This window comes from Hyaena hyaena, unplaced genomic scaffold, assembly GCF_003009895.1.
Source record: "Hyaena hyaena isolate Hyena2069 unplaced genomic scaffold, ASM300989v1 scaffold_1744, whole genome shotgun sequence".
Taxonomy (NCBI): domain Eukaryota; kingdom Metazoa; phylum Chordata; class Mammalia; order Carnivora; family Hyaenidae; genus Hyaena; species Hyaena hyaena.
Genome location: NW_024082376.1, coordinates 126,568 through 141,110, shown reverse-complemented (window position 1 = coordinate 141,110; position 14,543 = coordinate 126,568). Strand labels below are relative to the sequence as shown.

Below are 14,543 nucleotides of genomic sequence, written 5' to 3'. Positions count from 1 at the left end.
TACCTTGGAGTGTAGAGGTGGATCATCACAGAGCAGTTTCTCCTGGTGACAGACTCCCGATGAACACTCTGGCTCCTGACTCCCAGCCTGAACTCTTGCTCTTGTGCCATACTGCCTTTGGCTTAGAGTGAAGGATCGTGATGGTTTAGACACACTCACCCCTCTCAAGTTGCTCCCTCCTGCCTTGTTAGAGCTTAACTGGTAACTTTGGCAATGATTTGCAAATTATAGCATAATAAGTTCTTAATCCAGTTTTATTTTAACATCTTCATTAATTATATGGAAGAAGGAGACAACCACTTGCTAATTAAATTTTCAGATGTTGCTAAGTTGGGAGGAGTTGCAAACCCAGCCGAGAGCCAAATGCAACATGAAAGAACCAGGAGACATTATGGGGAAGCGCAGGTGGAGAATCTGAATGAGGTTAAAATTAGAAACAAAAATACCGAGACTATCTAGAGAGGAGATATAGCAGCTCCATATGCAGAGGCGCCTGGAGTAGCCTGGGAAGCCAGGCAGATCATGGACTGTGCTGGAGTGAAGGCAGGGGAGTCAGGGTGCCAGGGTGACAGATTTCCATTTTCTCCTCCCAGAAAGGAGCCAGGCCTTCAGTCTGGTAGCCATATCTGATGGCTTCAGGACTGATACTTTTGGTCATAGTGGCCTGTGAAAACAATGGGAGGGAGCACATTAGCAACTCAGGGGGTGTGTAAAGCTTTGCCTCTTGCATTCTTCACAACGCCTTATACCTTGTTGGGCACACAGCAGATGATAAAGATTGAATTAATTAATGTATGTGAAAATGGTTTAGGAAAAAATGAAAACACTGTGGGGAGAGGAAAGATTATTGTTTTTCTTTACAGCAATGATAATTATTATCAATCTTTGTTAAACTGAATGTAATTGAAGTTGATTAGGGGGAAAAATGGCATATGTGGGCAAAGATAGAAGAAGAAAGGAAACAATAGCCAGAATGATTAGCCTGGGTTTCTCCTCCTAAATGCACTGGGTCCATTTCTAGGGAGGTTACTTGGGTTGCTAGTGTAAGGCCGCAAGTCTAAACGTCTAAACCAAACTGACTCCATGACAGGCTTTAAGTTTCCCCTCTGAACTAGAAGGCCTGAGTTTCAGCTTTCCCGAAACTATCAGGCAGTTACACATTGCCCAAGGCAGGAGAAACCACCCTTGCAACACCCAATCAGGAAAGTCCAGCGACCACCCTCCACATTATTAAAGGAGAGGCCTGGAGATAGAAACTATAGATAGGACCCTGTTACCTAATGTTAAAGTTAACCTCTTAGTCGCCGAACACGACCCTAGGCTCGCTCTGTGATTGGTTGAATTTAAAAGTACTCTGAATGTTGTAATTGGATCCCGCCAAAAGTAACGAATACTCTAGACAGTGTGTATGGTCAAACCCGCTGTCAATGATGTTGAATTATTATGATTGGATCACTGTTCCCATGTCACAAATTCTGTAACTCCCTAGTCTCAAACCCCATAAAAACCCTACTCTGCCCTTGTTCGAGGCTCTCAGCACGGACTCATATGCTGGTGAAGTCTGTGAGCCCGAGCTTAAGCCCGTAATAAAGCCCTTTGCCTTTGCATGCGTGACTCGGTCTCCCTGGTGGTCTCTGGTCGGTGAGGATACTGCGATCTGGGTTTAACACTAGGAGGCTGAAGACCTTTGGTGACAGTTGATGGACCTCTGTCCCAGAAATGAAACACTATTGGTGGTTTTATTAGCTCCTTCAGGACAGGTTATATGGAGAATTCAGTTAGGAAGAGTAGCTGCTAGGGCCAGAGCAGTACATTGGAGCACTGTAAAGATCATCACCTTCATGTGAAGGAAACATTTTTAACTCCCTCACCCAACTCATGAAGTCTTCCCAGCTTTAGTGACATTGACCTGTAGCCAACTCCCCATCATGGACACACAGTCTCACTGAAGCATAACAGTGTAGTTCAAGCCATGCACTTATTCATTCCTGACTTCAGCGCCTAAGTATTATCACAGATGCTACAGTGGACGCTGATTAGTATCCTTTCAACTAGATGCCATTGGTTACAAAGGATGCTAAATGAATGAGTCCATGAAATGAATTCTCAGTGCATACGCATCCCCACAGCTGGATAAAACCCCAAAATATAGTAGTTGCCCTGATAAAAAGAAAGTAGCAATTTCATCACATATGAAAAATAGCAGACTCATTAAGACTTTCTCTTCCTACAGTAGAGTTTTATTTTCTTCCCTATACTAGAGTCTGATTTCTAATAGGCCATGGAATATTGTTTCTCTTTTCCTTGTATCATCTGCAATGACTAACAAGGAGTGAACACAAAGGGGGAACTCAGTAACTGATGGATGGCAATTGAGAAAAACCCTGCTTCTCCCAAGTGCCTACTTACCTCCATTTATAAAAAAAAAAAAGACAAATGTGCTGCCTTTTACAACTCTCTAAAAGAAAAAGGCTGTGGGTAAATATGACACATGTTTTTAGTCCAGTAAAAGGCAGGTTGATCTTCCACCAAAAAATATCAGACGACTCCGCTGAGAAAGAATTGGCTTTTGTCACCTCCTGCCTCCTACTTGGTGAGTCAGGGAGTGGAAGAAATGAAAATAGCCAACCAATAAGTTTAGGATTATATGGAAAGAGGCTAATTGGTCTTTCACCTTATTTTCCCTGTCATTCCTTCAGGGATTAGGTTAAGCCTCTGTATATGTTTCATCGGGGAGTCATTGGGATTATACCTTGCCTTTCTGTCTATCATGCTGACAGCACCTGTAATGTTGACTCAATTTTGATAAGCCCTACCACCCGTCACGCAACTCCTTTTAGTCAAAACAGGTATATAATTTATGGTGTCCAAAGCCGTTGTTAGTCTAAAAGAATTAACTAGAAGGGAGGCATGTGCACTAGGACAGTCACTGAATCGTTAAGTGGCTATTCTAGCCTGCTTTATAGGGATTGGGTTTTTTCCTTTGAAGTTCCTAAGCAAGGGATAGAGACACTTGTCATTCATATATGGTGTCACTTCCCACTTTGGAAAGAACAACTTTAAAAAATGACTACTTTAAGTTAAAAAAAAATAGTGAAGAGGGCTAGGATTTGGCAGGGAGTCAGCATCCAGGAGATGCCTGTTGAGTGAGTGACAGGATGAGGATGAGTTGCAGAGGTGCTGGTAGATTTGGGACATCAGGTGAAGTGAGGCACAGCAGGAGTTTAGGCTGGCTAGGGCTGTCAAGATAACTACTACAATATTTTCTCTGGAAGTTGCAGGCTAAGATGGAATAAGGAGCCTGAGTCAATCTCTGGGAGACATCAGAACAGGCATCTATGGGTTTTGTCATTTCCAAGGATGTTCAAGCAGAGCACTGCTCAGGCTCTGAGGTTCTGCAGCATCTCCCAGGTATTTAAGCTTGAATTGTGTACCCCCAGAAAGATATGTTTAAGTCTTGACTCTAGGCATCTCAGAATGTGACCTTATTTGGAGATAAGGCCTTCATAGAAGTAGCCAAGTTAAAATGAGATTTTTAGGGTAAGCCCTAAGTCAATGTGACTGAGGTCCTTATAAAAAGGAGGAATTTAGACATAGAAACTTGTACACAGAAAGAACACCATGTAAAGATGAAGGCAGAGGTTAAAGTGATGTGAAAACAAGCCAAGGAATACCAAAGATTGCCAGAAAACCTCCAGAAGGTAGGGGAGTAGCATGAAACAGAGTCTCCCTCATAGCCCCTAGAAGGAACCAACTCTATGACATCTTAATCTCAGACTTCTGGCCCCCAGAATTGTGAGAAAACAAATTTCTATTCTTTAAAACACAAAGTGTGTGGCACTTTGTTACAGCAGGCTGGAAACTGATTTACTAGGAAAAGTCAGTCAGCCCCACATGAATGAACCCCTGGCTCTCAGAAAGTCACACTGACTCAGCCTTTCCAGTTCCATAAGGGAGATGTGATGTTCTTCACTCAGAGAGAAATCTGTAGAGTCTGTCTACAAGGAGAATCAGTGGGATTCAGACTTGTTCTTTAACTAGCGTTCAGGAGAGGTTAAATAATTCAGCCAAAGCCTACAGGAAATAAATGGTGGTGCTGTGGCTAAGATCCAAACCTCCTCTGTCAGATACACTATTCTAAAAGTACTGTTCAATGATAATGTCAGGACACACAGTAGGCTATTAGGGGAGTTTTTCAAGGGATCAACATCCCACCTTCCAGCCCTTACTCTTGAGATGTCTTTCACATCTGTCTGTATGCCCTACACTCATCTCAGTTTTTCGGGTTCTTTTGATCTCAAGGCAAGAAAATTCTTCTGTCTAACCACAAATAGTTTGTCTAACTTCCTCAAGAATGAAGCTTCTCACATAAGCAAAGGTTCTAGATTCCTGATCCTCATCCTTAAAGTTGCTGTATTAATCTTCAGAAATGTAACTAGTTTAAGTGGGATTACTTCTAAAATATATCATGCAAACTTAGAGAGATATTCTTATTTCCTTAAGCACCATTTAAGTCATCACAATGGCATAAGATCATTATTATTAGTATCAGTACACACTGCTGTAACACCAACAGGTTCTGTTTTTCCTGCCCCAAGCAATACCTAACCTGTTGTACCCTGTGAGGTTTTAGTTGGAAGAGTGGGAAAGTATTGTAGTTATCCACTGCTGCATAATGAATGACCCCAAACTTAGTAGCTTAAGACCACAGGTTATTATTTCTCTCAATTCTGTATATCAGGAATTCAGGAAGCACTCAACTGGGCAATTATTTTATGTCACGTAATGATGACTGGGATCGTTCATGCTCTTGCTTTTAGCTGAGAGCTTGGCTGTGGCTGGGACATCGAAGATGGCACATCATCCTCCAGGGCCCTCCCTCCCCCTGTCCCCGTCTCTCTGTTTTTTAAAAGAGACAGAGAGAGAGAGAGAGAGACAGAGAGAGAGAGAGAGACAGAGAGAGAGAGAGAGAGAGAGAACTAGCAGGGTAGGAGCAGACAGGGAAGGAGAGAGATAATCTTTTAAAAAATATTTTATTAATTTTTTTAACAGTTATTCATTTTTGAGACAGAGAGAGACAGAATGTGGGCAGGGGAGAGGCAGAAAGAGAGGGAGACACAGAATGTGAACTAGGCTCCAGGCTCTGAGCCGTCAGCACAGAGCTGACACAGGGCTTGAACCCACAAACCATAAGATCATGACCTGAGCTGAAGTCAGATGCTTAACTGACTAAGCCACATAGGTGCCCCAGAAAGAGAGAGTGAATCTTAAGCAGGCTCTAGCATGGAGCCTGATGTGATTATGACCTGAGCCAGAATCAAGAGTAGGATGTTTAACCAACTGAGCTGCCCAGGTACCTCTCTTTTTGTACTTCCTAATAGCATGGCGGGTGAACTCCAAAAGTGGAGAAACTAAAGCTTCCAGTCCTCTTAAGCCCCCTGAGATCAAGCATTCCAGAACACTTCTGCCGCATTCTGTTAGCTAAACCAATTCCCAATGCCATCACAAGTTAAATGATAAAGACGGTGGTCTCCACTTTTTAATGTGAGAAGTGATATGCTTTATAAATAATAGAGGATTTATGGAAGCCATATTTAGAGAATGCAACTGTAGAGATTTAAATGGCATTAGATAGTATAATACCAGAAATTTACACCAGCAAATTATCTCTAGGAACCCCTTCCTTTGCCAATGTGGAGATTAAAGTTATTAAGTGCACAGAAAAAGAATAGTGGCCATCAGAGTTCTGGGTTTTAACAGCTGTATGGCTAGGTCTGATAGAGATCTTTGGAGCAAGAAATTTAGGTTTGCGGCCTAAGTAAGATCTATCACTTTCCTTTTTCTGAATCTAAATCTTCACAGAGGAAGGAAATTGAATGAGAGAGACAAAATGCTTATTATCTATCTAGACATCTGGACTAAAAAATTGAAAAAAAAAATCCCAAACAAACCCTAAAAGTCTCCCTTGTTGGCAGGACCAGGAAAGGGATAGCAGCTATAGGGAGACAAAACGTCTCCTTTCTACTACTCTTATTTCTGCTTCACATCTCATTTGGAGGGAGTCATCAATTGTCACTTTTTTGTGCAGTGGTCATATCTGTTTTTAGTAAAATCTTACACATACTTTTCATTTATGGTTTTGAATTTGCTGTGGGAAGTTGGGAAGTAACCTTATATAATGTGCCAAATTAAAAGTGAAATAAACTCTAAATGAGAAAAGATCACCTTCCATGAGAAGGTACAGCATGACTAAACAGTTTGAAATTTATTTTTTGCTATTGGGGTTATTTTAGTTTCTTTCTAGATCCTCATATATGTTCAAGATTACTATTTCCTCACATTGCCTTCATCTTTAGGATCACTGGGAGAGCTTTTAAAAAGCACCTATTTCCAGGTGCTCATCAGTCCCTTATTAGATTTCAGGGTTTTGGGGGACTGGGCCCAGAATTGATCAAAGGGAAAAGATAGGAAGCAGAAAAAAAGAACAATTTTATTGTGAAGATATGTGAGGAGATTCATACTTTTTGCTGAATTTCATAAGTTGGAGAATAAAATACAGTAATTGGTCAAAGTTTTGGTGGAACATGTTTTTAAATTATGAAGTTGATCTGAGTCCCTTTGTATGTGTTTTCATACAAGGATGTCCCAAAGGATGTATCAGATGCAACTTCACAGAGGTGAGAAAAGTTCATGAAGAGGAAATACTGATATGGGGTAGGTCAAGTACAGGTGGAACTATGGTATGATTGGCCTGGGAGTAGCCAAGGGCATGCACCATAGAGGAAAAGAAGAAAAATATTTGGCTAAGAGAGCAGGGTAATAATAGGGGCCCATTGCATATCAAAATAAGGCATGTGAACTCTGTTAGAGAAGCAGGCAACTTCTTCTAAGGTAAGCCTTTTTGGACCACATGAAGACTGAAGTTGGCTCCAATGGCGCCAGTTCCTCGTTGGCAATATCAAAATCAGACTTACTCTCCTATTGGGCCTTACTGCTGAAGTTGTTGGCAAGGTGATACTTAGGAGCAAATTTATTCTTCCTCTTTTTAGCACTTCCTGATATATGGATTCTATATGGATGCCTATCAAGTGTCAGGAGTCATTTCCTTGATTAATAATATTTAGCACTTAGAGAGTAAAAGGCCATTTTTGGTGAGGCAGAGATTTAAAAAAGGGGGATGAGCACAGCAGTGGGAAGCTTGACATTGTTAGCTCTTGATGTTGGTAATGACACATGAATTCAGAATGGTAGAGACAAAGGCATCTCAGAAATTACAGATGAAGAAACTGAAGGCAGGAGGGTATTTATTTCTTTATTCTTCAGAGAGAATTCACAATGGAATTAGAAGACCTCAGTACTCCTAGCTATTAGCCCAAGGCTTTTTCCTCTGCAGTAGTCTCTTTTTTTATTATTTATTATTTATATTTAATTTAATTTATTTAATTTAATTAAATATAAAGTCTTCCTTCACAGAGGAAGACTCGAGAATCAAAGGTATAAAAGGAGTGAGGTATATGTACAGGGAGTTTTGAAATAGTGATAGTGTTTTGTCTTTTTTTTGCTAGATGGAGGATATATAGATGCTTGTTTTATTATTATTCCTTATAACTTATAGATACTTCATTCTTTTGTATCTACTCAATATTTTATCATCCTCCTTTCAAAACAAAACAAAACAAAACAAAAAGTAGAGAGAAAGAATTTTCAGTGGAAAGAACAGGGAAGCAGTTTATAGGGGTCTTTGAGCCACCTATTTGAATACAAGGTGAGAACCCTGAAGTGGGGAAAAATGCAGATGAAGAGGCAAGCAAGAGATAAGACAGAGCAGGAACTAACAGGTGAAGAATCATACTAGGTGTCAAGTACAAAGCATCTGAAAATGCCTAGTATATATTTGGGTCAGATTTGTCCCATGGACTACAGTTTTTCTACCTTATGTTAAGTGGCTATGATATGATAAAGTGAAATTGAGTGTACAGTTTGAAATATTAATTTTATCTACACTAACTTATTTTCTCCATTTTTTCTAATTTCTAGACTTTAGTATTCAGCTCAATTATTTTACTTAATTTTTAGAGCAATTTTAGGTTTACATCAAAATTGAGAAGGAGGTACAGAGACTTCCCATATAATCTCTGCCCCTACACATCCATTACCTATCCCCATTGATAATATCATTCACCAGAGTGGTACTTTTTTCTTTCTTTAATCAAAGATGAACCTACATTGACATATAATCAGCCAAAATCCATTCACCTTAGGACTCACTCTTGGTATACATTCTATGGATTTGCATAAATGTAAAATGACATAAATCCATCACTGTAATATCATACAGAAAGAGTATTTTTACTACCCTAAAAATCCTGTGTGCTTATTCATCTCTTTTCTTACCTTACCCTTCCACTCTTGGCAATCACTGAACTTGTTATCATTTCCATAGTTTTGCCTGTTCAAGAATGTCACAGTTGGAATCATATACTATTTAGCTTTTTTTTTTTTTGATAGGCTGATTTTACTTAATAATATGTATTTAAGGTTCCTCCATGTTTTCTCATGGCTTGATAACTCATTCATTTTTAGTGCCAAATAATATTCCATTGTCTGGATATCACACAGTTTATTTATTTTTTGACCTACAAAGGACATCTTGGTTACTTCAAAGTTTGGCAATTGTGAATACAGCTTCTACAACCATCTGTGTTCAGGTTTTTGTATGGACAATTAAGTTTTCAACTCCTTTGAGTAAATGACAAAAATCACCATTGCTGGATCATATGGTAAGAGCTTGTTTGGTTTTGAAAGAAACTACCAGTCCAAACTGTTTTCCATAATGTATGCACCATTTTGGATTCCCACCACCAATGGACAAGAGTTCCTTCCATATCCTCCCCAGAATTCAGTGCTGTCAGTATTCCAGGTTTTGGTCATTCTTATAGGTGTGTAGTTGTATCCTATTGTTGTTTTAATTTACATTTCCCTGATGGCATTGGATCTCGAGCAACTTTTCATATGTTTTTTGCCATCTATATATCTTCTTGGGTGAAGTGTCTTCTAGAGTCTTGCTCATTTTTTAACTGGGTTGTTTGTTTTCTTATTGTTGAGTTTTAAGAGTTCTTTGTGTATTTTGGATAACAGTCTCTTATCTGATGTGTCTTTGCAAATATTTTCTCCAAGTCTGTGGATTTTCTCTAATGATATTAATATTGTCTTTCACAGAGCAGAAGTTCTTAATTTTAATTAAGCCCTGCTTATCAATTATTTCTTTCATAGGTCATGTCTTTGGTGTTGTATCTAGAAAGGCATCACCCTACCCAAGGCCATCTAGGTTTTCTCTTGTGTTAACTTCTAGGAGTTTATAGTTTCGCGTTTTATATATAGGTTTATGGTCCATTTTGAGTTAATTTTTGTGAGGTGTGTAAAGTCTGTGTCTAGATTAAAAATTTTCTTTTGGCTTTTGCATATGGATATCCACTTATTCCAGAGCTACTTGTTGAAAAGACTGTCTTCACTCCATTGTACTGGCTTTGTTCCTTTGTCAAAATCAGTTGAGTGTATTTATGGGGGTCTATTTTCTGGGCTCTTCATTCTGTTCTACTGATCTATTTGTCTATTCTTTCACCAATACCATATTGTCTTGATTGCTGTAGCTTTATAGGAAGTCTTGATGTTGGGTTGAGTCATTCCTCCAACTTTGTTCTTCAAGATTGTGTTGGCTATTTGGAGTCTTTTGCCTCTTCATATAAACTTTAGAATTAATTTGTTAATATCTATAGAACAACTTACTGGGATTTTGAGATTGCATTGAATCTATGGATCAATGAATCAAGTTGGGAAGAAATGACATCTGGACAACCTTGAGGCTTCCTCTCAAAATATCTCTCAATCTCTTTAGTCCTTTGGATTTCATTCATCAGAGTTTTGTAGTTTTCCTCACATAAATTTTGCATATATTTTGTTAGATTTATGTCTAAACATTTCATTTTTGAGGGTGCTAATGTAAATGACATTGTGTTTTTAATTTCAAATTCCGCTTGTTTTTTATTGGTGTATAAGAAAGTAATTGACTTTTGTATATTAACCTTATATCTTGCAAGGATAATTGATATTTGTTATAATTGCTTATTAGTTCCAGGAAGGATTTTTTTGTTGATTCTTTCAGATTTTCTACATAGACCATCATGTCATCTGTGAACAAAGACAATTTTATATCTTCCTTCCCAATTTTTATACAATTTATTTTCTTTCCTTGACTTACCACATTAGCAATGACTTCCAGGACAATGTTGAAAAGAGTGTTGAGAGGGAACATCTTTGCCTTGTACTTGATCTTCGTTGGAAAGCTTCAAGTTTCTCATCATTAAATGTCATGTTAACTGTAGGGTTTTTGTAAATAGTCTTTATCAAGTTGAGAAAGTTCCCCTCTATTCCTAATTTGCTGAGAGTTTTTATCATGAATGAGATCTGATCAGTTCAATTTTTACTTTTCTTCAACACACTGTTATCTTTGCTAAGGAACAAATACCTCCAACGTGTGCACTAATTGTGTGTGTTTCTCTGTTTATTTCCAGTCCACTGGTTATAGCCCTGTGAGGTATCTTAGTATTGAGACCCAGACAAAGTGTTTTCCTTTCTATTTCCCTCACAGTGCCTAGCACAGTGCTGAATACATGGCATGTGGTCTATAACTATTTAACTTAATGCATGAAAGAATAAATAAAATTGGAGTTCATTCTACATTCATCAAATTAATTCTTCCTTAATGGTTGAGTATAATGTGTACCAAAATTATACTAAACTTATAAGTTAATCAATATAAATTACAGGAGTTCACACTTGATACAAATTAACAGCATTTAGCATGTAGGTGAGTTCATTTTATACTGACAGTAGCAAATAAAACAGATCTACAGTCAAATTACAGTCTAATTAATCATGTCCTATGTATCAGTCAATGTCCTGGTAGAAAAATAAAAGCCATTCTATGTATTCCAAACAGAGAAAAACAACATGAAAATGTAGTCTTGCAGACTTTCTACTATGACAGTAAGGAGGAGGGTATATGAAAACAAATGTGGAACTGGGGGACAAGAGATACTCGGTCCACAGTTCTCCCCCTGTGACTTATCAGCATCCGCATACATCCCCTTCTGCTGTAGTTACATTTTTATATAATGGTAATAACATCATCTTTCTTCCATCTAAGAGACTGCAACTAACCCTCATATTAATGAAGGTATGCTCACCCTCTCCTAAAAATGGAGACACAAAATCCTATCGATATTTATGTTTGGGTAAATTTAAACTAGCCACAGTTCCATCTGTACATTCTATAACTTGAAGACTAAATTCCCACAGTTAACCATCACCAATACTCCTTATATCAAACAGTAGAGGAAAGAGAGTATAAAACTGACATATACAAATATGTGCATTAGAAAAGGAAATAGGTATGTTGTTATCGATCTCAATTCTGAAAGTGAACGTGAGTCTGTAGTTGATATTTATAACTTCTTATCTTACTGTCCATTCATTCTATGATTCTTTGCCCTCAGCCAGCATCTCAGTTGGTTAAGTTTCTTCCTCTGGTGGCTAACTCATATTTTGTTTCCATAAGTCTTTATCTTTAGTCCTGATTTTATTGGGCTGCTGTAATTTTCATTTACTATTTAACTTAGATATAGCAAGAGATGACTAATGCCTAGGAATACAATGTTAGTACTAGAATCGCTGGAATTACAACCCCATCCTCACCCTATCTCCACTTGGCAGAGGGCAATAAATTCTCTGTTCCAGGGTCCCTCTGCCTTTGTTTTCCCCTGATATCCCAACATGTGATAGGTTACTTTTCTTCCCTAATTAAACATTTTGAGCTGCGAGTCATTTGTAATGATTTATGGCAGCTGTGCTTTTGCCAATCTTACACAGTATTTTTCTTATTACTTAATTGTTTTAGCAGTGCTTCAGCCATTAGTTTCTGAGTTCTGAAAACAGGAAACAGAAGTCTTCTATTATAGACGCCTGCCTAATTAGCTCAGAGGCTGTCTAATGGGGGCTATTAAAAATGCAAATGAAGTGTGATCAAACAGTGAAAAGTTTGGTCCTGACAGAATATACTAATGCATCCCCCCCCCCCCCTGCAAAATGTACCACAATCCTGAATGTAGATTTCTCCCTTCCTTCCTTCCTTACCATGTGAAATAGCTTTTTCTCTGTGGTGGTTCGGTTCTTCTTCCTCACCTGGACAGGGATACAGCTTAAGAAGAGTTCTTGGGGAAATAAAACATTCTTATTTCCCACCTCTGAATCTAAAGCAGTGGTTCTCAAACTTCAGCATGCATCAGAATAGCCTGGAGGGCTTGTTAGAACAGATTCCTGAGACCACTCCCAGATTTCCAATTCAATAGGCCTGGTGAGGGACCTAAGAACTTGCATTTCTAACCAGTTGCTAGGGAATGCCAGTGTAATATATTTGTCCTTTTGTGACTAGCTTATTTCACTTAGCATAATATCCACAGATTATCCACATCATCACATATTACAGGATTTCCTTCTTTTTAAAGCCTGCATCCAATCTTAATATTCCATTGTACATACATTATACACCACATTTTCTTTACTCATTCATCTGTTGATGGACATTTAAGGTTGTTTCTACATCTGGCAATTGTGAATAATGCTGCAATAAACATGTAAGTGCTAATATCTCTTCAAGATCCTGATTTCAATTATTTTGGGTACTCAGAAGCAGTATTGCTGGGTTATTGGTAGTTCTATAATTAATTTTTCAAGAAACCTCCATACTGTTTTCCATAGTGACTGTACCATTTTGCATTCCTGCCAAGAGTGTACAAGTGTTCCAATTTCTCCAATTCTTCACCGACACTTGTTGTCTTTTGTCTTTTTGATAATAGCCATTCTAATAGACGAGAGTGATATTTCATATATTAAGATGTCTGTAGTTTCCACAGTGATCTATAGATTCAATGCATTTCCTATCAAAATCCAAATAGCATTTCCTACAGCAATGGAAAAAATAATTCTATAAAGTTCACATGGAACCACAAAAGTCTGAAGAGCCAAAATAATCTTGAAAAAGAAGAATAAAGCTGGATTCATCACACTTCTTGATTTCAAAATATACTACAAAGGTATAGTAATTAAAACAGCATGGTACTGACATAAAGACAGACATATATACCAATAGAATAGAATAGACAGCCCAGAAATCCATACATATATGGTCAACTGATCTTCAATAATGATGCCACGAATACACAATAAGGGAAAGATGGTCTCTTCAACAAATAGTTTTGGGAAAATATGTTATCCACATGCAAAATAATGAGATTAGACCTGTTAATAAAATGAAAAGACAACCTGTGGAAGGGGAGAAAATATTTACAAACCATATAGCAGATAAGGGGTTAATTTACAAAATATATAAGGAACTCCAATGACTCAAAAAAACAAAAACCAAAACAAAACAAAACAACAACAACAAAAGCCTTCTAACCTGAGTTAGAAATGGGCTAAAGACTTCAGTAGCCATTTCTCAAAAGAAGACATACAAATGGCCAAAAGGAAATGAAAAATGATCAGTGTTGCTAAACATCAGGGAAATGTAACTCAAAACCTCAATGAGATATCACCTCACATCTGTTAGCATGGCTTTTTTGTAATTAGCAATCTGAGAATGCCTTAGTTAGATGAAGTGTTGACTTCTTGGAACACCTTCTCTGGCCCTCTCTCAATCCAAATCAGGGTTATGTGCACATTCTTTATGATTATATTACTATCATACTACCCAGCACATGTTGGGTGGATCTAGGTTTTGTGGAGTCTGAAGCTTACATAATTTGAGGGATCTTCTTTAAGGGAAAGAATTTTTTAAAAATTTAATGTAACATTGAATGAAGATCCCTGAAGTTTCCCAGTTAATTTGCCCTTGTACCATCTTATAAGGAACTGATTCTTTGCATATCTTTCTCACTAGATAGTGAATTCTTCATGGACTTGGACTGAATCTTCTTTGTCTCTATGGTCCCATATCCTATGGCCCCCTGTCACCATCTTGCTCTGGGCAAAGACCCAGGAGTTCCACTGTTTCTCTTTCTTCTTTCTTTTGCCTACTCATAGCTCAGGGCTGGATTGTATTTGTATTCTTTAGATGAAATGATCTGAACAGAGCACTCTGCCTTGACTCTCCTTCTACCACTTCCTATGGAAGGGGTTAGGGGTAAGAAGGGGATGGAAAGGCTATCCTGGTAGCATTCTGTGTGAACAAAGTATAGCCTGTGGGACTTAGCTCAAGACCCAAAGGAGGACATCAGCAAGTAAAGTCTTCCCCATTTTGGACCTCACAAAAGGGCATTCTCCAGATTCAGCAAGTTATAGTCAAGTGCTGTCTTTTCATCTCTTCATTGGTGCATTAATAAAAAAGAAACATCCTATTGATTATAACTCTTAATGCTGCTGTTCATGCCTCACCCAGCAGACTTGGATATTCTGAGGAGGGTTCCAGCTTGAAGGTGCCCTGGCTG

At 38.3% G+C, this 14,543-nt stretch overlaps 1 long non-coding RNA gene across 2 annotated transcripts in view; it reads right to left on the bottom strand.

The window, feature by feature from the left end:
* Positions 1-236: 236 nt before the first annotated feature.
* The window catches only part of LOC120226549, a 63,384-nt gene continuing 49,077 nt past the window's right edge, over positions 237-14,543 (bottom strand). For both annotated transcript variants that reach the window (XR_005527045.1, XR_005527046.1), the window contains one exon: positions 237-664. This is a non-coding gene — a long non-coding RNA (uncharacterized LOC120226549). The remainder of the gene's footprint in view (positions 665-14,543) is intronic.